The following is a 26,771-nucleotide window of genomic DNA, read 5'->3' on the forward strand; positions in this document are numbered from 1 at the left end:
AGAAAAGCAGACTCCTTTCTACCCAGATAATAATAGGTTTGGATCTTTTTTTTTTATTTATTTTGATCACCCGAACCTGGAAGCTGGTCTTCAGTGCACCACTCTCAGGTACAATCTGCCTTTGAAAAGAGCAGTAAAAACTCATACCAAAGAGAAAACAAAAGACAGGCAACCTTAAAGTTTAAAATGTATGGTTTCAAAACGGCAAACAAAATCTTAAACAAAAAAATTTGAAGGAGTTTACAGCCCAGCCATGGATAAAAATAGAAATCGGAGTCATGCATGAACTCACTCATCCACAAGCCTCTGCAGCACTGTGTTCTCAGGAAAGGGGGGGACTGATTTCTCCAAATCTATTGTTTGAGCAAAATGAATAAAGTATCTCAACTATTTTATCGTGCTAAACAATGCAGATGGTATTTGCATGGTGATTATATAATCACATTAAAAACCAACCGTAAAGTTCTGCCTGACCTGTGGTGGCGCAGTGGATAAAACGTCGACCTGGAAATGCTGAGGTTGCCGGTTCAAAACCCTGGGTTTGCCTGGTCAAGGCACATATGGGAGTTGATGCTTCCAGCTCCTCCCCCTTTCTCTCTCTCTGTCTCTCGCTCTCTCCTCTCTCTCTCTCTCCTCTCTAAAAATGAATAAATAAAATAAAATTTAAAAAATTAAAAAAAATTAAAAACCAACCGTAAAGTTCTAAGAATATACACAGAATGAAAATACTTCCACTTCACCCTCTCCCTTATCAGAACGGCTCAACTACCGGGAGGGTCCATAGTCTTCGAAGGTCAGAAAGAGAAATGCAATCCAGGGAGAATCCCATTTCTCTGGCTAGAGATTGGGCCTGAAATGAAGAGTTCAATCAGTGCCAGTGCATCTCCTTCTCACGAACATCTGGAACCCAGAGGTTCTAAGCCAGCATTGCCATTGAGTCCAAGGAGGATATACTTTGTGGATGCTTCTGTATTGTTTTCATGAAACATCTGAATTTTCAATTCAATGTTTTTGAGCACCAATTATATCTTCAGCAATCATATGTTTTGTTAGCACTTGGCTTTTGTAATGTCTCAATATATGTTTTGTACAAATAAATTTATTAACATGTGAAGTTATGGTTGTAGTTATATGGTCTTGCTCTCTAATGGAACAAAAGGGAAAGGATCTTTCCCTCAATAAGACTGTAAATTCCTCCTTTTCTAACAAGGACCCAATCTTCACCCCATTGCACCTAACAGAAGTGACACAATGAGCCACTTTTTATTAAATCAGCTTTATGGAGCTGAAGCTACCATGAAATAAAATTTACCAATTTTAACAGTCCAATTAAATGAGTTTTAACAATGTTTACAGTCGTTGTAGCCACAACTACAATCACAGTATAGAAAATTGCCATCATCCAAAAAGTTCTTTCCTGTTTCTTTGCAATCAAATCCACTGGCCCCAGGGAATCACTCTCTATCACTATTGTTTTACCATTTCTAGAATTTCATATAAACTGAGTCATACAGTGGGTAACCTTTTGTGTCTGGCATCTTTCATTTATCATAATGAATTTGAGGCTTATCCATGTTATTGTGTATCACCTTTATTTTTGAGTAGTATTTGATTGTATGGATGAACTACAATGGATGGTTTTGAGCAATATGAATAAAGCAGCCATAGATATGCAAGCACAGATCTTTGTATGGACCTCTGTTTTCTGTTTCTCTTGGGTAAATTCTTAGAAATGGAATTATTGGTAAACATATATTTGACTTTATAATAAATTTCCAAACCTTTTTTTCCAAAGTGGGTACAATATTTTGCGTTCCCACCAACAGTCCATGAGAATTCCAGGTGCTTCATGTTCTCATCAATACCTGGGATGATCAGTCATTTTCATTAGTCACTCCGGTGGGTGTGTTGTGGAATCTCATTGTGCAGTTTTAATTTGTGTTTCTCTGATGGCTCGTGTCATTGAGTACCTCTTCGTGTGTTTGGTAGTTCAATTCTGATCACTTGGTTTTGTGCCATATACCTGCAGTAGCAGAATCAAAAGGATCCAGTATTTTCTCCCTGGATATAACCACTTGTCAATCCAGAGCTCTGCAGATTCTGGAATGACTGTCACAGGGTAAGACCACACCCAGAAAAGAGACACACCTTAAAAAGATCCACACTTTAGAAAAACAACTTTCAAAACTAAAGTTAAATGGGTAAAGGCCAGATTAATTGTCTGCCTTTTCTTTCTCAGAGTAATTGGAGGGGGAAAAAAGAAAAACTCTCATCTCACAAATAGAAAGATCTGGAAACGATACAGCAGTTCCTTCTCTAACAGACACCCCCACATGGAATATCACTAGCTATCAGATGGCCATATAAGATCCGGAGGCTTCAGAACACTAAATTTGCCTCTCAAAAGAACCAAATGTTAAACTATGCCACACATGTTGTTAGTCTCCTACGGCATTCAATTTTCTCTTCATCTTATTATTTTTAGGTGGGATTAAAAACACCCACCAGGGATGTATTTTTTACGAGAGAGAACGTTGTTTTGGTGGAAAATGTGTTCAACTCCTAATCATTTGTCAAGATTTTTTTTTATAGGAGATGTAGCATTTCATCTACTTAAAATACAGTAAATTACTCATATTCAGGACATCAAAAACTGTCAACCTTTTAGTTAGGGAAAGAATAAAATCAGTCTACACAATTATCTTCTCTATCACTAACAATCCTGAAAGAAATCTTGGGGAACTTCTCTCGATAACTCTTCCAAATATTCTGCTAGAAACTGGCATAAACCCTGAGAGTGTCTTCTCCCAATTTTCCACCTTCATTTTTTGATACACTCAGACATCTGCTCTCCAGCCCTTAAGCTGGAGAATCAAATTCAATAAATTCAATTTTTTCTCAAAAGCAAAAGTCTCTTCAGAAGTAATTTAAATAATAACCTTATTTTTTTTTAAGGTTTTTTTTTAATTTTTATTTATTCAATTTTTTAGAGAGGAGAGGGAGAGAGAGAGAGGAGAGAGGGAGAGGAGAGACAGAGAGAGAGAAGGGGGAGGACTGGAAGCATCAACTCCCATATGTGCCTTGACCAGGCAAGCCCAGGGTTTCAAACCGGCGACCTCAGCATTTCCAGGTTGACGCTTTATCCACTGGGCCACCACAGGTCAGGCTAATAACCTTATTTTTTCATCCACCTTGCTGGGTGGATCTAGGTCAGGGAGCATGTAGGAGTCTATCTCTGCCTCCCCTCCTCTCATTGAATTAAAAAAAAAAAAAAAAAAAGAAAAGAAAAGAAAGAAAGAAAGAAAGACTCCTTCATTTCATCATGGTCATATGTCTATACCCGGAAAGTCAAAATGTGGGCCGACAAATGGTATTCCTCATCTCTAATCATACAAACACAGATTAAGGCTACAAAGAATGATTCAAATTAATGGATCTCAACTGTAAATAAATTTCTGCCTCATGTCTTTTTACTTTTGTTCTTTTCTAATCAGAAAATTTGAATCATTCTTTGTAGCCTTAATCTGTGTTTGTATGATTAGAGATGAGGAATACCATTTGTCGGCCCACATTTTGACTTTCCGGGTATAGACATATGACCATGATGAAATGAAGGAGTCTTTCTTTCTTTCTTTTCTTTTCTTTTTTTTTTTTTTTTTTAATTCAATGAGAGGAGGGGAGGCAGAGATAGACTCCTACATGCTCCCTGACCTGGATCCACCCAGCAAGCCCACTAGGAGGCAATGCTCTGCCCATCTGGAGCGTTGCTCTGTTGCTCAGCAACTGAGCTCTTCTTAGCACCTGAGGCAGAGGCCATAGAGCCATCCTCAGCACCCAGGGACAACTTGCTTCAGTTGTGCCATTGCTACAAGGGACAGAGAGAGAGAGAGAGAGAGAGAGAGGAAAAGAGAGAGAGAGAGAAGTGGGAGGGGGAGGGGTGAAGAAGCAGATAGGCTCTTCTCCTGTGTGCCCTAACTGGAATCAAACCCAGGACATCTACACACCAGGTTGACACTGCACCACTGAGTTAACTGACCAGGGCCAAAGGAGTCTTTCTTTTAGGGATACTGGCTGGCTCCCTGGGTAATGGTAATTATATCTGTATCAAACTGGATTTTAGTTTCCATCTTTGGGATAAGAAGATTATTTGATTTTCAAAGATATTCAATACTTGACTTATTCTTTAACGAGGATATTTTTCAATGTAAAATATGCCACTTTAAATCCAAATACAAATTTAAATGCCTGAGATTGGGCCAAGAAACAGACTGGATATCAAATAAGAACATCATGGTATTTCACACAACTTATGTGTTAATTACTCCAAGTGGAATTGATTCCCCCAAAGACACTTTGTCTGACATCTATCAATTAGTTCTTTCGTGAAAATCAAAGTCATCTAATCAGTTGCAAAACTCAGAAAGAGTGATAAACACATTACATCTTGTCCTATTTTTTCATGGAAGTCATTTGCCGTCATCTCTCTCCACATTCAGCCCCAGGATCTTGGGTAACTCCCAAATAGCGGTCCCACTGGCACCCTAAGTACAGTCTAAGATCCCAGCCGCCCACTGTTTGTGAGCCAACCTCTCCTCCCTTCCATCTCTCAGGTAGAGGAGGAAGAGAATCATCGTCCATTCCGTTTCTGTCCGTGTGCCCTGTGGTGATTAAAAGGCTTGGTCCGCTTGAAGGCAAATTCAGTCTGCAGTGAGCAGCAGCAGGAATGCGGGATGTGGAAGCCACCTTCCTGCAGTTCATAGCACCTCCTAATAAGCAGAGGCACTGATTTTTGCCTTTTCTAAAAAATTTACCATATATGGTAACAATTTAAACCATATCATTACTAATGTTTTCCCATTATTGTTATTTTTCAAAAAAAAAAAATAGGTCCAAAGTATGGTTATTCCTTTTAACAGTAAGCACACCTGTGGGTATAAGGTGATTGGGAGCAGCCCCCGCCCGCCCCATCTCCATGCATGGAGGCTCACACCACCCTGGAGAGTAGCAGATGCAGCATTCAAGAAGGGCCACAGTGTGGGGCCCTCTGAGGGTGACCCAGCACCTTAGCATTCTCCAGCCCACAGATGCCAGTGGCTGCCTTCCCTCTCACCTCCTCCCCCCACCACGACAGCAGGGCTGTGTCTGCCTTGCGTTAGAACAGCTCTTCCGGCAAGCTGCTGCCAGTGAACACTTGCCAGTGGGCTTGTTGATTGAACCAGCAAAGCCCTCCAGACCCTGGAGGCTTACAAAGCTCAGACCTTCTCTTGCTTGGCCAGACTTTGCTCACCACGGAACCCAGGGGAGAGTTCTGGGGTCAGCCACCTCCATGCTCCCTGACTGCCAAGCACAACTATCAAGTAAAAATAATTTAAAGGAGAGAAAGAAAAACAGCTTTGACTATGACATTTCCAGTAAGACTGCGCCATTGCCGTTCTTTGCGGCGTTCACTGCTGCACCAAAAATGAGTCTTTCCCTCCAGTTGAGCTTTTTCTAAGGACACATGGTTCCCACAAGCTTAGAAATGAAGTGAGGAAGCAGAAGGTCAGGAGATGTGTAACCTCGAGTCACAGATTCTTAGAGCCAGAGTGACCTAAACGTTCCTCTTATGGCCATTTTGTTTTACAGATGAGAACACCACAATCAAGGAAGAGTAGGTGTGGCTTACCTAACTTTATAATCTAGTGATCCAAAAGTGATTTAATGCACCCTCCTTCTTTTACCGTCCAAAATAAATAGCTATACATTATCAAACTAATGATGATGATGGTGGTGGTGGTGGTGACAATGATGATGTAATATTTGTTGTGTGCTCACTGTTGCCAGGCACTGTGCTGACTGCTTTTCATAGATTCTGTCATTTGAACCCCACAACGATCCTCCGAGGTATGCACCCTTATTATCCCCATGTGAGGTATAAAGAAACTAACCACTGACCAGAGGTCACATAGCAAGTGGATGGAAGATCCCACGTCTTTAGCCATACGGTCCATACTCACTGACACGCAATACTCCTGTTGTGACCCCGGGCACTTCCCGAATCATCGCTACTTTCAGGATCCTTGTAGATCAAACATAGCCATAGGGATAACCCATAGATCAAACCGGGATAACCCACTTCTACAACCTATCAGAAAACAGACTGTGTCTGCCTTCCCTTGAGTAGGATCTGATTGACTACATGGTTTCATCTTCTACACACACCAAGCAAGCTGCGCTGTCTATAGAAAGGCCAAATCCATTTGACATAACCTTGAGAAAACAAACCCTTGTTTGATATTCAATATTTTCTGCATGCTTTTGCATTGCCTCCAAAATATTTTTTTACCCTACCACCTCGAGCCAGCATGGACACCCAACTCTGCCTTTGAAAGCCTAACACCAACACATTCACCCAGCTATTATCATCCTAGAATCTGGCCCCCGCGCACCGGCAACCTTCAGGGTCCACGAGGACACAGAGCAGACTCGCCACGCACTTGTACATAAACCCTATCCCGTGCGCCCAGAGAGAAAGGCCATAAAGACTTTCTGTTGGAGAATTCTGTTCTGGGCTGTTCTGAAATGTTTAAAGAGGTGGCAGAGGGATGTAAGATGAGCTCCTCTTACCAGCAATGGTCCCCACCTGGGCGCACAGAAGTGGCTGCGCAGAAGGACATTCTTATAGAGGCAGTTTGGGGCACTGGTTGAAGAGAGGGGGCTCTGGAGTCAGATCTCAGTTTGAATCTGGGGTCTTGTATTTCCAAGCTTAGAGATCATGGGCAAGTTGCTAACCTCTCTGAGCCTCAGTTTCCCCCATTTGTAAGAGGGAGAGAACAAGAGCAACCAACTCAGGAAACTAGTGTGAAGATTAAAATAGATACTATACTGTAACTGTCTAGCACAGTGCCCGGCACTTAGTAATACAACTGTCATTTTTTATGTTTTTGTTATATTAACTCCACCTCTTTTCAGAGGAGAGAGAATTTCTCCTCACCTTTTATTGCAGGATAGGAAAGAAAGACAATGTGGAGGGTGGTGGGTGGGAAAGCAGGATGGTTAAAGTTTAGACCAGGGGTCTCCAAACTACGGCCCGCGGGCCGCATGCGGCCCCCTGAGGCCATTTATCCGGCCCCCTGCCATACTTCCGGTAGGGGCACCTCTTTCATCGGTGGTCAGTGAGAGGAGCACAGGATGCGGATGCTGTATGTGGAGTAGTACTGTATGTGGTGGCACCGCAAAGCGCGGCGTTGCTCACGTACAGCACTACTTCCAGTGACGTGAGACACACGCGTCACGGCTCCGGAAGCACGTCATATCACTTGTTACGGCTAGCAGTAACAACTATGGAACAGGACATTGACCATCTCATTAGCCAAAAGCAGGCCCATAGTTCCCACTGAAATACTGGTCAGTTTGTTGATTTAAATTTACTTGTTCTTTATTTTAAATATTGTATCAATTCCCATTTTGTTTTTTTACTTTAAAATGAGATATGTGCAGTGTACATAGGAATTTGTTCATAGTTTTTTTTAAAGGTCCGGCCCTCCAACAGTCTGAGGGACAGTGAACTGGCCCTCTGTGTAAAAAGTTTGGGGACCCCTGGTTTAGATAAAAAATTCTAATGCTGGTTTCAAATCCAGGAAACTCTTAAGGAATGGCTCTGAGTCTGGGCACAAACCGAGAATCTGGCCAATTCCACCTTCCTACTCTCCAGTACTTTTCAGGCGCATATTTATAGCATATGTTTAGGTGTTTATGCTGTATATATAATTAGCCATTTTTCCTCAGCATATCCAGTGATTATTTTATAAAACGCACATCTGTTTTAATTAGGCATGTACACACTTTGCTATACTGTAAAATGTCAAACACACTATAAAATAGCTCAGAGTACATTAACACATAAAAACAAAAATTCATTTGACATATCACAAACAGCTGCAAGAAACTCAGAGACCCAACCAGCTGCTCCTCACCGCTTCCAGCCAACGGCTGTTCCATTGGGTCCTCCGGAGACCGCTCCCACGCTGGAGCTGCAGTGTCTGTTTTCGGTTCTCTTGCCTTGACTGGATCACCAGATGCGGTGCGTGGGGAAGGGCGCGTGGCTGGGCTGCCCTATATGCCAACCTGTCTTCAGCTTGCCAAGTTGGAGAATCTTAGTGCAGATGACAATACCAAATACAGTACCTCGAACCCAAAAGGGGCTTCGGCAAGCTGCCAGCTGGTAGACGCCCTCATGGGGGGGGGGGGGAGGACATGGAGAACCAGAGGGAGAAGTGCTGAGTCAGTGAATGAACGGGGGTCCTTCCTCAGTCGATGGAAGTCTACTCAGCAATAGAAAGGAGCAATGGATACACACAACATCGTGACTGAATCTCACTGACGTCGGGCTGAGTAAAAGAAGCTGAACAGAGTCCACCTTCCAGGATTCCATTCATACGAAGTTGTGGAAGGGTTGGAACGAACCACTGGGGGTGGCCGTGGGAACAGTAACTGCTTCTGGAGGATGGTGGTTTTACCTGGGGAGGGTTTTTCTGGGGGGACAGAAATGCTCTACACCTTAATAGGGGTACAGATTACATGAATGCACACATTTCTAAAAATTCATCACCGTCCATTTCAGATAGATGGTTTTCATAGAATAAATATTATATCTCAATTTAAAGCGAAGGAAATAAATAAGTAAACAAACAAAAAGATAAAAAGCAAGGGCTGCAAAAGCCCATTTTTACTAAATGATTGCTGCCTTCCCTTCCCTGGTTTATTTCTTTACTCCCTTACCAGAATTCCCAACCCCTCCCACACAATCGACTTGTACTCAGATCCTTGTCTCAGGCTGGGCTTCTGGGAAACGCAGCCTCAGACACATAGCTAGTGAGTTATGAATCTGAGATTTGGAAACAGTTCTTTCTGATTCCAAATTCTTAACGCATCATGCTGCCTCTGACACACACTTCGTGTGGAAGACTTTATCACGTCATTATCAATCTATGACAGATCAAGTCATCCAAACCCAAAACACACACAAAAAAGACTTTTTTCAACTTAAAAATTAAATTGTCGTATACATATGTGTGTGTATATACACTCTGTTTTATGGAGAACACACCTTCTTTTTAAGCATTGTACTAAAAAACAATACATTCTAAAGATTAAAAATTACTTAGGCCATATTCTCTTAGCATAACAGGTTAAAACGAAGTTAACAACAAACGCTTAAATAGACAAACTAAAAAGGAACCTTTGCAAACCCTTTGGAATTAAAAAACGAAATTCCTCTTCTTATTAATGATAAGGTCAAATAGAAATTAAAAGTACAACAGCAGATAATCTATATATACGCATGTGGCCAAAGCCTTACTTTTTGTAATATGTAACTTCAAATATTTGTAACTATTTTTTAAAAAAATAAGATAAAGTTTTTTTTAACTCAAGAAACTAAGAAAAAAGATGATAAAAGGTAACTCAGGCAAGGGAAGAAGCTAATGAAGATAAATAAATACATAAATGAATTAAAAAACAGAAAAGCCCAAATTGATAGATGATCTCAAGGACCGGTTCTTTGAAAATTCAATAAAACAAACAAATCTCTGGATAAGCTAATCAATAAAGAACAGAAAGTGAAATCATAAATAAATACATTTAGAAATGAAAGATGATAGAGGAATAGATGCAGAGATTTTAAAATTATAAGTGAAAAATTCACCAGGTGTGTAAATAGATTAGCAAATCTCAATGAAATGGATAACTCTGGCAGGGGCAAGGATGGGTGAGGAATAACAAATTGACTGAAGAAGTAGTGAGTTAATTTTTTAGTTCTCCCCCACAAAAATTCTGGAGCCATGTAACTTTATAGGCAAGCTCTTATAAATTGTCAAAGAGCAGAAAATCCCATTCTGCATAAACTATTTTATTATGCAGAAAAAAGAGGACTGTACCCAACTTATTTCATAAAATCATTTTCATAGTGATACCAAACAGTGACAAAATGGAACGTGCGTGCATACCCACAAATTCGGGTGTGCCGAGACACATTAGCATATCACACTGACCGCTGACTCTTAGAGAGACCCGCTTACAGGACTGGCCCATGTCTGGCATCTGGGAACTTGAAATTCAGGAGGGTTCCCAACCTCCAAATCAAAAAGAGTGGCTCACTGTGCCTAAACTGTTTATGCAAACAATATGTTTGATACTGAACATCAGCTTACCCTCTGGCAGTCGGGCATTTTGGTACATGCCTAGCAAAGGCTGCCCATGTGATCAGCCCCCAATAAAAACCTGGGACACTGAGTCTTTAATAAGCATTTCACACCTGTTGTGACACGTGTTGTTGGGGGAATGAAGTATATCCCATGAGACTCCCCTGGGAGAGAACTCTTGGAAGCTTGTGCCTGGTGCCCTCACACTTCTGCCCATGAACTTTTCCCTTGGCTGATTTTACTTTGTGCTGTTTCACTGGAATAGATCACAGCATGAATATGTGCGGAGTCTCATGAGCCCTCACAAGTTAACAAACCCGGGAACGGTGGACACAACAAGCAATAGCTCTTACATGGAGATGTTAAAATCCTAACAAGATATTGATACTTGTCAACATTAGAATAATAATTTCTCAAAGCCAAGTTTTAGGTTAGTGATATAAGTACTCAAAATCTACTAATAAAAAGAAAAAATTCCAATAATATAGTAGCTCACATCAATGCAGTAACTTTTTTATTTTTATTTATTGAGAGACTGGGGAAGCAGGGAGATAGACTCCCACATGCACCCCAACCAGGATCTACCTGGCAAGCCCCCTACGGGGTGATGCTCTGTCCATCTAAGGCCATTGCTCCGTTGCTCAGCAGCAGAGCTATTTTAGCATCTGAGGTGAGGCCGTGGAGCCATCCTCAGCACCCAGGGCCAACTTTGCTCAAACCAATAGAGCCATGGTTGCAGGAAGGGAAGAGAGAGTGAAGGGGGAGAGAAGAGGTGGAGAAGTAGATGGTTGCTTCTCCTGTGTGGCCTGACTGGGAATCGAACCCAGGAATTCCACACACCAGGCCAATTCTCCACCACTGAGCCAACCAGCCAGGACCCAATGCAGTGAATTTAAAATGTATGTTCTTATCAAAAGAGGTTGAAAAGACATTTAATAAATTTTAATATTGAATCCAAAAGATTATTTAAAACTAAAAATTAAAGACTATTTTATTTAGAGCTTTCTTTATCCTGAATATGATGAATATCCTCAAACCTTCATTATCATATTAATAGTAAAGTATAGCTCCTAAGCTGTCTCTCTTTAAAATTAAGACAGAAATAAGAAGTCCCACCATAACCACTCTAATTAACATTGTCTGGAAACTCCTCATGATTCAATAAAATCTGAAACAAAATAAAGAAATATTTAAAGAATTTAGAAAACTATCTGAATATCAAGAAAATATTTTATGAAATAGCTTTACTTCGCATCATTTAGCTTTACTTTGCATCATTTATCAATAATTTAAATACAGAACAATAGCACATGCACAAAAGCTAAAAAAAACAATTAGACAATATCTAAAAATAACTTTAAAAAGTAACATAAAGGATCCACAGGAAGTAAGTTCAAATTCTCTGGAGTATATGAATAAACTGAGTTATTTCTTGCTTGAAAATACTGAATACCATTAAGTTACCAATTCTTGAGTTAATTTATGGTTTCAATATGAGAGACTGAATATGCAAACAAAAAATAGCCAGACTCTATATAAAAACAGATCTCTGACCCACAACCTACAGCCACCTGCCTAGCAAACCCACCCCTTATCTACAATAAACAGCCCAGGAAGACCACCTGGGGCAAGTCAGACTTGTAAGAAGTCAAACTGCTATCATCATTATTAACAATCCAGGAAGTTACACCATAACTTCTATAGCAATTAGCCCCAAATGGCCAGGGTTTGATTAATAACTGACAGCTTGGCCCTGGCTAGTTGGCTCAGTGGTAGAGTGTTGGCCTGGCGTGCAGGAGCCCCAGGTTCGATTCCCGGTCAGGGCACACAGGAGAAGCGCCCATCTGCTTCTCCATCCCTCCCCCTCTCCTTCCTCTCTGTCTCTCTCTTCCCCTTCCACAGCTGAGGCTCCATTGGAGCAGAGATGGCCCGGGTGCTGAGGATGGCTTCATGGCCTCTGCCTCAGGTGCTAGCATAGCTCTGGTCACAACAGAGCAATGTCCCAGATGGGCAGAGCATCGCCCCCTGGTGGGCATGCTGGGTGGATCCCGGTTGGGCACATGTGGGAGTCTGTCTGACTGCCTCCCCATTTCCAACTTCAGAAAAATACAAAAAAAAATAAAATTTAAAATTAAAAAAAAAAAAAAGGCCCTGGCCGGTTAGCTCAGCGGTAGAGCATCGGCCTGGCGTGCGGGGGACCCAGGTTCGATTCCCGGCCAGGGCACACAGGAGAAGTGCCCATTTGCTTCTCCACCCCCCCTTCCTCTCTGTCTCTTCCCCTCCCGCAGCCAAGGCTCCATTGGAGCAAAGATGGCCCGGGCGCTGGGGATGGCTCCTTGGCCTCTGCCCCAGGTGCTAGAGTGGCTCTGGTCGCCGCAGAGCGACACCCCGGAGGGGCAGAGCATCGCCCCCGGTGGGCAGAGCGTCGCCCCTGGTGGGCGTGCCGGGTAGATCCCAGTGGGGCGCATGCGGGAGTCTGTCTGACTGTCTCTCCCCATTTCCAGCTTCAGAAAAATACAAAAAAAATAAAATTAAAAATTAAAAAAAAAAATAACTGACAGCTTTCCTAACCTTTATGCCCACTTACAACTTAGGGTCAAGCAGAGAGTCAAATGTGCACCCCTAACCCAATCACAGAAGATGCTTCACTTCCAGTTCTCCCAGCTCCAGCTACCCTAGGCTGGCGGCGTCCAATCAGAGCTTGCCTGAAGCCCTCCCTTTTCCCACAGTAAAGTGTCCCCGCTCCCCACTCCCCTGCGAGTGGAGTCGCTGCCAACAAGCAAGTGATGGAGGCTAACGCCCTTACCATGGCAAACTGAAACCCTCTCCTATAATAGCCTTTGTTTGTTTTCATTCGACTGTTTTGTTGTTGTTGTTCATTTCCACAATGACATCAACAAAAATTCCCCAAGACATTTTATTTTAACCTTTTAATTCTAAAGTTTATCTTTAAGGATAAATATCTGAGAATAATCAAAATATTTTTTTATAAATTTTTATTAATGTTAATGAGGTGACATCAATAAATCAGGGTACATATATTCAAAGAAAACATGTCCAGATTATTTTGTCATTCACTTATGTTGCATACCCATCACCCAAAGTCAGATTGTCCTCCGTCACCTTTTATCTAGTTTTCTTTGTGCCCCTCCCCCTCCCCCTCCCCCTCTCCTCCTTCCCTCCCACACACCCCCTCCCCCCCCACCCCCAGTAACCACCACACTCTTGTCCATGTCTCTTAGTCTCGTTTTTATGTCCCACCAATGTATGGAATCATGTAGTTCTTGGTTTTTTTCTGATTTACTAATTTCACTCCGTATAATGTTATCAAGATCCCACCATTTTGTTGTAAATGATACTTTCTCTATGCCAACAATGAAATATTAGAAAACAAACAAAAAAATAATCCCCTTCACTGATTGCAACAACAAAAAAAAATACCTAGGAATAAACCTAACAAAGAATGTAAAGAACCTATATAACGAACCTATATCCCTACAAAGCATTGTTAAGGGAAATCGAAAAAGATACAATGAGATGGAAAAATATTCCTTGTTCGTGGGTAGGAAGAATAAATATAATCAAAATGGCCATATTACCCCAAAGCAATATATAAATTTAATACAATTCCCATCAAAATTCCTATGACATTCTTTAAAGAAATGGAACAAAAAATCATCAGATTTATATGGAACTATAAAAAACCCCGATTAGCCAAAGCAATCCTAAGGAAAAAGAATGAAGCTGGGGGCATTACAATACCTAACTTCAAACTATATTATAGGGCCATGATAATCAAAACAGCATGGTATTGGCAGAAAAATAGACACTCAGACCAATGGAACAGAATAGAAAGTCCAGAAATAAAACCGCATATATATGGTCAAATAATTTTTGATAAAGGGGCCAACAACACACAATGGAGAAAAGAAAGCCTCTTCAACAAATGGTGCTGGGAAAACTGGAAAGCCGCATGCAAAAGAATGAAACTCGACTACAGCCTGTCCCCGTGTACTAAAATTAATTCAAAATGGATCAAAGACCTAAATATAAGACCTGAAACAATAAAGTACATAGAAGAAGACATAGGTACTAAACTCATGGACCTGGGTTTTAAAAATTTTTTTTTTAAATAATAAGAGGGTCTAGCTCTGCCATGTTTTAAAATAATTAATAAAATGTCACACATATCTGGTCTTAAGCCAAATACCAATATATGTAAAATTTCAGTACCTAATAAGAGTCATCACAGATCAGTAGAAAAATGAAGATTTGTTCAATTGATAAAACTATTAGATCAGCCATTTAAGGGGAAAAGGTCCATTTTCTAAAACTTTGTCTCAGAAATATTTCAATGTAGTAAAGTCTAGATAGATGGAAAAGTTTGGCCCTAGCCGAGTGGCCCAGCGGATAAAGCGTCATCCCAGCCCGTGGAGGTCTGGGGTTGGATCCTGGGTCAGGACTCTTACAAGAAGCAATCGATGAGAGCACATTAAATGGAACAGCTGGGTGGAACGGAGAGTTGATACCTTTCTCTCTCTCTCCTCCCTTCCTACCTTTCTTTCTTTCTCTCTCTCTCAAATCAATGGAAAAATTTTTTTGTTTAAAAAGTTAAATATAAGAAGTTAAACGATTAAAATAAAACTATTAAAACGTATAGGTGAATAGTATTAATCTCTATTGAAAATGAATGAAAAAAGTAAAAGGAAATAATGAATAAATTTGCAATATGTGCATTCAAAAATAAACAGGACAAAGAAATATTGACTGTAAATACTATGCAAAGATTGTGAATAACATATATATGGCTTTGGTAAACAGATCAACAGACAAGTGGAAACGTGGGTGGAAAAGTCACAGGCAAAACCAGAACAGCCAGCGACGGAAAATAGGCAACAATTTAAGTAATAAGATGCAGCTTTTTAGCTCTAAAATGAGTCATTTCCTTAAAAACAGGATACCCCAGGGCTGGTGAGGCAGAGCGAAAACGACACTCACCGCCGCTGGATGGCAAGAGGTGCCATCTCTTTGAAACGTTTTTTTGGCAGCAAGAGCTCAAAAGTATTCCTGTCAGTCAGGCCATCCAGCCTACACATGGACCAAAAAAGAATCACACACCAAGAGGCTACATGCCGACTATTTATAGTAACAAAGAAGTTAGAGACGGGACGGAAATGCTTCAAAACAGAGAGACTGAATAAGCAAATTACTGTGCATTCAAAAGAAAATGCCATTGGCTTATTTTAAATGTGTATGAAGAGTTTTTTGGTAATACGGGGAAATGGCTTATGTCCAATATTAAGCCGAAAAGCAAAAAAAGTATTCATCCGTTCAATTCCATGTGATCTCAGTTATGTAAACAATTTCACAAATGTGAATACTATATCTGCGTGTACAGATATGCATGTATGCTAAATGCTGCTTGATTGTCTCAGAATGGTAGAGTTATGGGAGACTTTGATTCTTTCTACTTTTCACCATTTTTTTTCAATTTTCTATAATGAGAGAGGGGACTTTGTTTTAAAATAAATAAATAATTTTTCTAGGCTTCTCATACCAGCATTAGATTTAAAACAAAATGGGGGGTGGGCGGACTTAGAAAACTATGTAATATATATATGTTGGTGCCTGGGGTAAAGTTCTCATTAAACATTGTTGAAGGGGGTACATAGGTAGATGTACCCTTCATTCAGGCCAAGGTGACATAATTACCTTGGAAGTGCCCCACAGTGTTCTAGAATCTTCCACCTCTTAAAATGTGCAGCAAATAGTGGGGAGCACTGAACTCTAAAACAGTTGTGGTGGCCCTGGCCAGTTGGCTCAGCGGTAGAGCGTCGGCCTAGCGTGCAGGGGACCCAGGTTCGATTCCCGGCCAGGGCACATAGGAGAAGCGCCCATTTGCTTCTCCACCCCCTCCTTCCACTCTGTCTCTCTCTTCCGCTCCCGCAGCCAAGGCTCCATTGGAGCAAAGATGGTGCGGGCACTGGGGATGGCTCCTTGGCCTCTGCCCCAGGTGCTAGAGTGGCTCTGGTCGCAGCAGAGCGATGCCCTGGAGGGGCAGAGCATCGCCCCCTGGTGGGCAGAGCGTCGCCCCCTGGTGGGCGTGCCAGGTGGATCCCGGTCGGGCGCATGCGGGAATCTGTCTGACTGTCTCTCCCTGTTTCCAGCTTCAGAAAAATAAAAAAAATAAAAATAAATAAAACAGTTGTGAGAAGTTTTAAGTTTCCTTTTCCCCCCTGACATTTAGAAACCAGTTGCATGGCGTTCCATCCAGGATTTGCAACTCTGAAGCCTTTTTTTTTTTTTAAGTGAGAGGAGAGGAGATAGACAGATTTCTGCATGCACCCTGACCAGGATCCACCTGGCAACCCCTGTCTGAGGCCGATGTTCGAATCAACCAAGCTGTCCTCAGTACCTGTAGCTGACGCGCTTGGACCAACCAAGCAGTCCTCAGTGCCCAAGGCCCACACTTGAACCAATCAAGCCATGGCTGGGGAGGGGAAGGGACAGAGAAGGGGGAGAGGGAGGGGAGGAGAAGCAGATGGTTGCTTCTCATGTGTGCTCTGACCAGGAACTGAACCCGGGATGTCCACACGCTGGGCCAAAACCCTACCTACTGAGCCAACCAGTCAGGGCCTCTGACGACTCTTAATTCTCTGGTTTTGCCCACATGCTGTAGAAAACAGTATAAAAGTCATAGTCTGTGATGTGATTTCACCAGGGAAAAATGCCAAGCAATGCCACATAATTTAGAATGGTGAATGTTTCCAACCAATAACCTTGGCATCTTCCTACACCTTTTTTTAGTTGTTCTCATCTTGCCTTAGAATGCATATTCAGTTCATCCTCCATGGGAGATGTGTTCAATCATAATAGCACTGGTCAGAACTGCTCTACAAATATTAAGTGACCATTCTGTTAGTTTTCTAGCCAATCCTTCATGTGCCTTATTAGCAGGAAGCTTAATGTCTCTCTTTTGAGACTCCTCTCACACTTTTATTATCCAACTGGCTGAGAATGTTCTTCCAAGATGGAGACTCCTATGCAGGGGACCACCACTCTTCCTAGGAGCATCACCCAGTCCCTCCCTGCTCAGCTCCTCTCAGCCACGCTGGGGCCCCCAAGGTTTAGCTTTGCTTCACTTAATGTGGTCACATTCAGGTACCACTTGGGCCCAGAGAACAGGTGAAGTTTGGGTTAGCGTCTGCCCACACAGATCCCTGAGGCCCCTTTCATCTCCTAGAACCCATGCCCAGAAGTCTACACTTTGCCTTTCAAACCCTAAAAATACAAAGAACTCAACTAGACAATATCTCTCCCCAATACAAAGGTTGCTCTTTCATCTTCTCAAGCGGGCTCCCGAGACCTTCCTCCTAAATCTCTGAGACTTTCCAAGTGATTCCAGATGCCTGTGTACCACCCACTCTTCTGAAGGCTATCTTCATGGGGGGTTTTTTTGGCAGAGGAGAAGATAAAATGCACAAATGTGCCTCTGCTTCAATACAAGTTCTTCCATTTCCACTGGACTTGCCATATCCTGTCACGCTGCCCTCTGTCTCCATCCTACAGGTTGGGAATTCAAAGCTCAAAGACCTGCCTGGGGTCACCTGGCTCTGCGTCCTCACTTTCTCCCTTCCTATATAAGCCCTTGGCCTCTTATTTCTCTCCATCCCTCCTCTCTCCAAGTCATCTTCTCCTTTATCTTTTTATTCATCAACAATAATCATTGAGAACAAATAGTAATCCAATACTGTACTAGGACAGTAATGATAAAAGAATAAGACATTTCTCCATGCTCTCAAAAAGTTTATAATCTAGTTATAAAAAGAACATTGGCAAAAGACATAAAACAGTCGGATACTAATTTTATTTCTACTTCTCATTTTTTTCCTCGACCACAAACCCCACTCTTTTGCTGTCTCTTCTGTTACAAAAAGAAATAGGCAACTCATTTTTTTTAACATTTCATTATTATATACATTATACACAAAGGCTGAACTATAACTGCAGAGCAATAATAAAATAAACATCTACGTACTTTCCATTTTACTATATTTTTCCATTTTTACAAGCAATAAAAACATTACCAGTTAATAGCTGCCTCTTAATAGGTAGGATCATTTATTTCTGTGGGTGTTTAGGAATGGACAAGTTTTGCAAGACTTCGCATCCTTCCAATTAGAGAAAAAGAGGTGGGGGAGGGTGGACAACACAAACATGCTTTCTAGGGGCAGTGTTTTGGTTCCGAGACAGAGTACGGTCTGATAACGAAGGGTTGCAGGGCCTTGATTGTAACATACTGTAGAGAATTCAAGAGATGTGGGAACTGCTCAAGGAAGACGATAGGACCATGAGAGGCGGGAACAGCTTTATAGACGGACGGACCCTTGGACAGGGTTCCATGAGAAGAGACGTCCCTCACAGCATTAGACTGTCCAAGGGGCTGCTACTCAGAAGGCAAGGAGGCCAAGGGAGCCCCTGGGGGAAAGGGGGATTCTACGTCTAGGTGATGGGAGGGTCAGCAGGGTGGCAGGGAGTCTCTGGGTCAGAGGGTCCTGGCAGGTTGGACTCTACCCTATCCATGACCAGCAGATGCTGGGGGAGCTTTAGCATGGTATGCAAAGCAGGCAGGTCCTACATGACTAAAAATATCTTTGTTATTTTTGAAATAATTGGTTATATAAAATTTTGAGTTTGGCACAGGCAGCTTTTTGAGCTAATGGGTCTCCGTTTGCAGTGAACAAATAAACAACCTACAGGCCACTACACAGAGGCATTTGGGGCCCATACATACAAACACATACTTATCTACTAAGTGTGGCAGTGCCCATCATCTCGCCTGGAAGAGACACCCACCTCCCAGCCCTGGTTGCTGCCGCCCTGCCAATCTCCTCCCACATGCACTGCCCAAGCTGACTGTCAGCCGCCCGTGATGTGGAAAGAAAGGGGAGTTCTCACTGAAGAAGCCACGTGGGTGAACCCTGAGCCTGGAAGCCGAAGACAGCCACAGAAACTGCACACCAGCCCCAAGACAGATGGTCTGTCTCTCTCTGACCATCACGGCTTGCTACTACAGGGAAACTGATGGACCTACGGTACCTCTAAGAGTCAGACATGGACTTTTCCTCTTCTATTTCTCCACATAATGCACATACACAGGCCCCTATCTGAATGCAGACTCTCTTTCTGAACTATAAACAAAAAAGTAAACCAAAAATCTGAAAAGCTAGCATTTAGCTGTGAGATTTTCCTCACAATATTCAAGATTAAAATATAGAAAAAATGGTAAATTTTTCCAAAATTTCCTTTTGAAATAGGACCTTTACATTTGATGCTATCTGATGCTAATTGGTAAGGAAAAATTAGTCAGCCATAAAACATTTCATGGAATGCTTAATAATCCACTTCCAGGGGTAGGCAAAAGTAGGTGAAATAATCAGGCATTGTCTGACCTGTGGTGGCACAGTGGAGAGGTCATCTAGCTGGAATGCTGAGGCTGCCGGTTCAAAGCCCCAGGCTTGCCCTGTCAAGTCACATACGAGAAGCAACTACTGTGAGTTGATGCTTTCCGCTCCTCCCCTCTTCTCTCTCTCTCCCCCTCCTTTCAAAAATCAATAAAATCTTTAAAAGAAATGATCAGACATCTTTACTTGAAAGATAAGTTATAACTAAGGACACAAAATAATAACAATAAGAAGATAAATAACACAAATAGATCATACAATAATTAATAAACAATAATACAAAAGCCTGACGAGGTGGTGGCACAGTGGATAGAGCATCGGACTGGGACACAGAGGACCCAGGTTTGAAACCCTGAGGCCGCTGGCTTGAGCAGAGCTCATCCAGCTTGAGCACAGAATCACTGGTTTGAGCATGGGATCATAGACATGGCCCCATGGTCACTTGCTTGAGCCCAAAGGTCACTGGTTTGAAGCCCAAGGTCGCTGGCTTAAGCAAGGGATACTCGCTCTGCTATAGCTCCCCCATCGAGGCACATATGAGAAAGCAGTCAATGAACTACTAAGGTGCCGCAGCAAAGAACTGATGCTTCTCATCTCTCTCCCTTCCTGTTTGTCCCTATCTGTCCCCTCTCTCTCTCTGTCACAAAATAATAATAATATTAATAATACAAAAATAAACTCTGTTTTATGTACTCACAATTGTAAACCTACTTTTGCTCACCCTTGTAGTTTTATAAAGAATATTTCATTTGACAGAATCAGATGCAAGGATATTGAAAAAATAAGTATCAGGTCAGCCGAGAACCCCAATGATGCCAGATTATTTTAAAATGTACTTACTAGAACTTACTCATCTAATGGATCATCTGTGGCATCACTTAGAAGACAATTGCATGGTCTTACAGGTGATACTCTCAAATATCATATTCGGATAATAGTGTGAAAGGAGTCCATCTCAAAGAAAGGCGAGGCCTCCAAGGTTGAGCCTGTCCCCTTGCACAAAGTAATCTAGAGAATGGAGGCAATCATCTGAATAATTTCATCTCACCTTTTCTTTCTCTTCCTGTCACAAGAAAAGCTTCAGAGAATCCTGGGGGAAAAAAATGTTTCTTCATTTATTTTTTGCTTGTTTTTCACATTTGCTTAATTATTCAAACAAATATATTCTTCACCACTTTACTCAGGGCAAAGGATCAAGTCATATCATCACAGCTTTACCAGCTACTGGGCAAAGAAAAGCATCCCGCAGCCCCGGACCCAGCCGATGCGACACATTTCGGTCAGTTTCCTTTTTCCCAGTAGGTGAAATTTAACCAATATTTTGTTAGCAAAGGTCTAGTCGTTCCGTGGAGGAAAATTACAGGAGTGAAGACATAACCTCTGCCATGCCACATATGAGCTTAAAAGCATAGGTTTCTAGTCCTAGCCACCATTCTGAAATTAGGTCTTTAAAGGAATAGGTTTGTTGCTATGGATTTAAGGGGCAGAAAGCCAACATTCACTTACAGTTTTCAAAAAATAACAGTGAGCAAGAATATTTCCATCCTATTACTGAAGAAAAGGATAAAAAAGAAAAAAAAAATGAAACAAAAGAAAACAAGAAAACCTCCCTGTTAGACAAAAGTGAAGTAATGATGGCCCCAATGCTAATAACAACATTAACTTTGCATTTTCCAGATTCACGCTCTCACTTCACTACCAACTCATCCTCCAGATTAAAGGGGACATAACTAATCATTTGAAATTTACAGCAAAGGGCTGCCTGGCCATCTCTCTGTCAATTTTGCCTCCACCGCTATTTCCCCTGATAGCCTCTTCCAGTATATTTCAACAGCTGTAAAATCTGCTTTCTCCTTCTTTTCTCCCTTTAAAAGAAAAGCCTGCTAGAGGACTTCGATGCATTAGACGGGCTTTATTAAACTACTTAATCCATCTCTGCCTGCCAAGCGTGGCCCAGGGAATCCTAATTAATCAATAAGCATTTATGAAGCGTTCCGATATTGCACAACAGTCCCGAGTCAGGCGATGCCGAGCCTTCGCGGCTCTGGCTGGGGAGATGGAGCGCGCTGTCTCCCAGAGGGTCTCCTGACAGTGTGAGTTAGTACATGGAGAAGAGGCTGTAGCGTTGTTCAGGGCCACCTGGTGCAAATACAGTACCAAATGCCCTATACATGTTATTAGCTCGGTTAACCTATGTTTGTTTGCCCGGACTACCGTCACGAAGTACCACAAACTAGGTGACTTGACAGAAATGTATTTCCTCACAGTTCTGGAGGCTAGACATCCATGATCAAGGTGTGAGCAGTTGGTTTTATTCTGAGGCCTCCCTTCTTGGCTGGTCGGTGGCCATCTTTTCCCTGTTTCCATATGGTCTTTCCTCTGGTGCATACTCATCCCTGCATCCAAATTTCCTCTTCTTACAAGGATATCAGCCATACTGGGTTAGGACCCACGCTAAAGACCTTACTTGAATTTAAAAGATCTATCTCTAAACATGGTTAGGACTTCAACATATGAATGAGGGAGCACAATTCAATCTATAATATAATCCTACCATAAGGTAGTTAAAATATTGTATATGTCATCTAGGACTCTGTCTATTTCAAAAAGCAAACAAAGAAAACAGAAAATCTAATTCAAACTGTGAGTTAGGATTAAGTTCAGTTGTGAATAACAGAAAAAGTAACAGTGGTTTAAATGCAATAAATAGTTTATTTCTCACTTCCAAGAAGATAAGAAATAGTCCAAGTCCAAAATTGAAACAGTGCTCCGTGGTGGCAGGGACACACGCATCTTTGATAGAGTCCGTTCCCAAGGTCACCTCACATTCTGAGACGGCTGCAGAAACTCCAACCATTAAGTCTACATTCCACATTGTGGATCCTCTCTACTCAGACAGTCTCCGCCTCGCAACTGTAAGATGGCGGCAGCATCCTCAGGCCTTATCTTCCCTAAGCGTCAAATCCAGTGGGAAAGAGCAAGAACCTCTTTTCTAGCAATACCCACAAAGTTACACTTGGTCTCATTAATCCTGACTGAAGCATACGCCCATTGTTGTAGCCAGGGGAATGTGACGTTCCGATGGCCTCGGGTCTGGACACCTACCTACCACCGGGTTGAGTGCAGCTGGCATAAACCCCAGAAGGAAATTTTGCTCAATGTTTGAGTAGGAAAAGGATAAATAAATGTTTTATAGGACAAACCACAAACGTCCATGGAGTATTATCTAGATTACTTCAGAGAAGTGCAATGAGGCTCCGGGCAGCTGAGTTTCTTGTCCAGGTCCGCGTATAACTGGTGGAGCTGGGACCCAAACCCTCCAAGCTGACATCAGAGTGCCCCCTCGTCTTATACTGTTGTTGCCTTAATAGGTTCAAGGCCAGGGAGCTGAACTATGGGATGGAGCAAGGTGGGAGGTCTTCCTGAAAGAGGGGATTTAGTGGACAATGAGTAAGACGTAGATACCAGGGAAGCCAGGGTGGTAGCACCACACTCAAGTGCTCTTCACAGTGAGTTGGTATCTGAAGGGACCTGCGGTGTGGTTGTCCCGGCAAGATCCCAGGGCACTCAGTCACCGCTACTGAGGATCAGTCCGCCAGTTCCTCAGCTCGCTAATAATATGTGGGAGAAAAATACGTTTCTGAGCCACACGTTTAGGGGGAAAACTATCCCTATCCTGTCGGTGTGCAACAGTAAGCAAAAAAATTAAGGTCTTAAGAGGTCTTGAAAGAAAGTCATTTTATTTGATCCAACTAGACGTTCCCAAACAACTTTTGTTTCTTCCTCAGACTGTTTGTTGATTGCTTGGATTTGAACACTTTTTAACGTCTTTTACATTCCAAGAAATCAATGTTCTTTGGAGTGCACTTTGGAAGGTAAGAACCCAAAGCTTAGTCTTCCACAAGAGGAAACAGAGGTTCGGGCAAGTTAGGGAACACGCCGATTTATTTAACGGGTCAGTGGCAACTTTGAGACCAGCACCCGGGTATCCACGCTCCCCAACAGTTTGTTCTAACTGGCATGTGAGTGGTATTTTGCAAAGTAATTGTCTATGAAATTATCTTATTACATTGAACATGACAATACTAAACCTAACATTGTTCTCTATTCAGTTTTCACCAGGTGAGTGTGTATGATAGGATCATCTAGGCAGATAATCAATTCCTGCATTTCCAAGAAATGTGTGTGTTGGGGGGGGGGGATCCACAGGCTCTCGCATGCACCCTCCCCAGAGGCAAGGGCACTCAGAGCACATTACTCACCTGTGGCCATTCAGCCAAAACCGGGTGAGGAACTGCTCTGTGTACTCCCTTCCCTCCAAGGGTTTTGAGTAGATACATTCATCAATCAAACAAGAAGTGTTCATTGAGTGTTTATTATCCTCTCAGAACAATTCTAGACCCTGTGGGGCACACAGAACAACCATAAATCAATCCAATGATTCTATATTGAATATTACCATGTGAGAAGCCCTGTACTAAATATTATGGGAAGTACAAAGTTAAACAAGCTGTTGATCCTTTCCCAAGAAGTTTCCTGTTGAATGAAGACTATAAGTGCTCAAATAAATGCCATGAAAGGCAACCTATGATCATAGAAGGAAATAGTTGTTTATTTTTTTAATGAAGGTAGAGGTGTTTGAGCTGAAGTATCTGATCCAAATGCATTGGGCCTGGCTGCACAGAAGGGCTTTTCTCTCTGCAGGTGAGCCAAGTGAAGTTATAAAAACTGTTGGGCTTCTGATTTTGCAGCTGAATGCAGGAAAGCCTCTAACAGCGTTCTTAACCCAGGCTGCCAATTGGAATCACCTGGGGAGATCCTGAAACCCAGCTGTCTGAGGTTCCATCCCTGACGAGCTGAATCAGAATCTTGGGGCTTAGAGCTTTAGGATCGTCTTTTCATTTTAAAGCTTCTCCAGGTGACTTTGGTATGGTCAGTTTTGAAATCTGCTGGCCTCAAGCTTTGCAGCAGGCCAGATGTGGGTTTGGGCGTGGGGAGTGGGGGAAGGCCAGAGCAAGCTGGGGTAGGCAGAAACAGGGAGGACTAGCTGGACCTGAGACCTTGGTGGAGGAGGAACCAAGGGTCCTGATGAGAGACCAGGTACCTGGGGTGGAAAAGAGAGCATCCAAGATGACCCGAAGGCACGAGCCACCAAGGCTCCAGCTGCCACCACGGAGAGTGTGCTGGGCAGAAAAGGGAGAATTCAAGGACACAGTGCCTATCAGAGTTGACCGGTATGGGTCAGGTGACCTTGTGTCTTTCTCCGCCAATGTTTTGGGGAGCAGCACACTCCAGAGCACTCGTCCTGATGCCCCAGCTAGTTTTTAAAGCACCTTCAAGGCCATTTTGCACAGGAAATCCACAGCCATGGCTCTGCAGCCTTTTTATTTAAATCACAGTCACACGTGCCTGAGTTTTTCAAAATAGCAGCTGCAAGAAGGGCTAGGAGCTGGGGAGTGTTTTCTGGGAGCCGGGGCTGTACGAAAGCTTGAGCTCCATCACCTTCTTCTCCACGCAATCCCACCGCAAAGCCCAACTGTTACTCCCCACCCCGCCCCCCAGGAGAGGAACTCGCCGGAAGTGCCACATCTCACCAGTGCAAAGACTAAGAAGAGTTGATCAAAATGACTGTTTGAGTCTAATTTCCTTTGGAAAGTTATACTGTGCGTAGAGCCTTCATAGACCAATTTTTTGCTGACCGAATTTTTGCCAAATGTCTATTAATGCCGGAGATCAAGCTAAGTAGGATCCAAGATTTTATCCGAGGGTGTTCGAAGCTGATGGGATGAGTGGGGAAATAGCGCAGTTAGGCTTGCTCACTCGTTTCAGGCGGCGTAGCCATCATGCCGTAGGTAAGCAAGGTTCACAGCCTCACTGTACGCCCCTTGTGTAAGCAAGGACACGGCTCTTGGCCGAAAGCCACTTTTGTCTAGGCAGCTCATAGGAGGCTGTGGGCAGTTGCCCTGCACGGGACTTCTCCCGGCCTCTTTGCTCGCCAGCATGCCACCAGGAGAAGCAGCTCCTTCCCCTGCCTGGCCTCTCCCACCCCAACTTCCCACGAGACTATTTAGTTTATTTAAACGGGAATGACACACCGCCCTCCGGCTCCATAGATGTTCTTTGGGCTGACCGAATCCAGTGTGAACCTGCAGGGCCTCGGTCTCCTGCATCACAAGATGCTACCAGGAAGCGCCCCAGAGGATCTGAACAGGGAAACACATATAATTTCACATAGTTTTCACAAGTCTATGAGATGACAGAAGTTCACAGAGGTTAAGAACCTTGCCCAAGCACACTGGAAAAGGAGGTGAGCGTGGGATTTGAACCCGGGGTTGTCTGAATCTAAAAGCACATGCTTTTAGATGATACCCTATCCTGGTCTAACCGAGGACCCTGACCTGCTGGGCAGTTGTCAGAAGACAATCCTCCCGATGTTAAGACACACACTCCCTGCTCCTTCCTCTCCCTCCTCCCCTCCCCTATAGAGGTGGGACCCGCGGATCTGGCTCCAGCTTCAGGATGACCTCCCCCTAAAAGGTCCAGTAAGTGGCTTCAGGTGGCAGTTGGGTTGAATAGCCTGGGGGCTCCACCAGCGTGTGGTCAGGAACCCAAACCCAAGAGAATCTCTCCACAGCACCAACAGCCTCTTGGAGCGCAGGAGGCGTCTTAGTTCTGTCAGAAGGAAGTACCGTCTGAACACCCAGGCGCCAAGGCCTGACGGACTGCTGGAGTCCCACCTTCATCCACGGGATACATCCCAGGACCCCCTGTGGAGGCCCAGACCTGCGGATAGCGCCGAACCCTGAGCAACTTCTCCCACTCTGCCGGAAATGTGGCGGCAGGTTCGTCCTGTGGGCGGACACAGCCACTCCTGTAGCTTTTATATTTGTCATTCCAAACCCGTTCCTGTATCTGTGACACCGTCTTTTACTTGCAGTAAATGGCTTGGTGTCACTCAGTTCAGGGGATCCCCAGCTGGGGTCCTCGCACGGGCTCAGGGCTTTCTGGTTGCAACCTGCTGCTGTCGGTCAGAGAGCCTGTTCCCCGCTCCTGCCTTCCACCCTCGAAGGAATGCTTCTTTGATCTAAGCTGAGCACTGGCAACACACGGTGGCCATAAATTTTGC

This window comes from Saccopteryx bilineata, chromosome 5 (assembly GCF_036850765.1).
Source record: "Saccopteryx bilineata isolate mSacBil1 chromosome 5, mSacBil1_pri_phased_curated, whole genome shotgun sequence".
In the NCBI taxonomy this organism is placed as follows: domain Eukaryota; kingdom Metazoa; phylum Chordata; class Mammalia; order Chiroptera; family Emballonuridae; genus Saccopteryx; species Saccopteryx bilineata.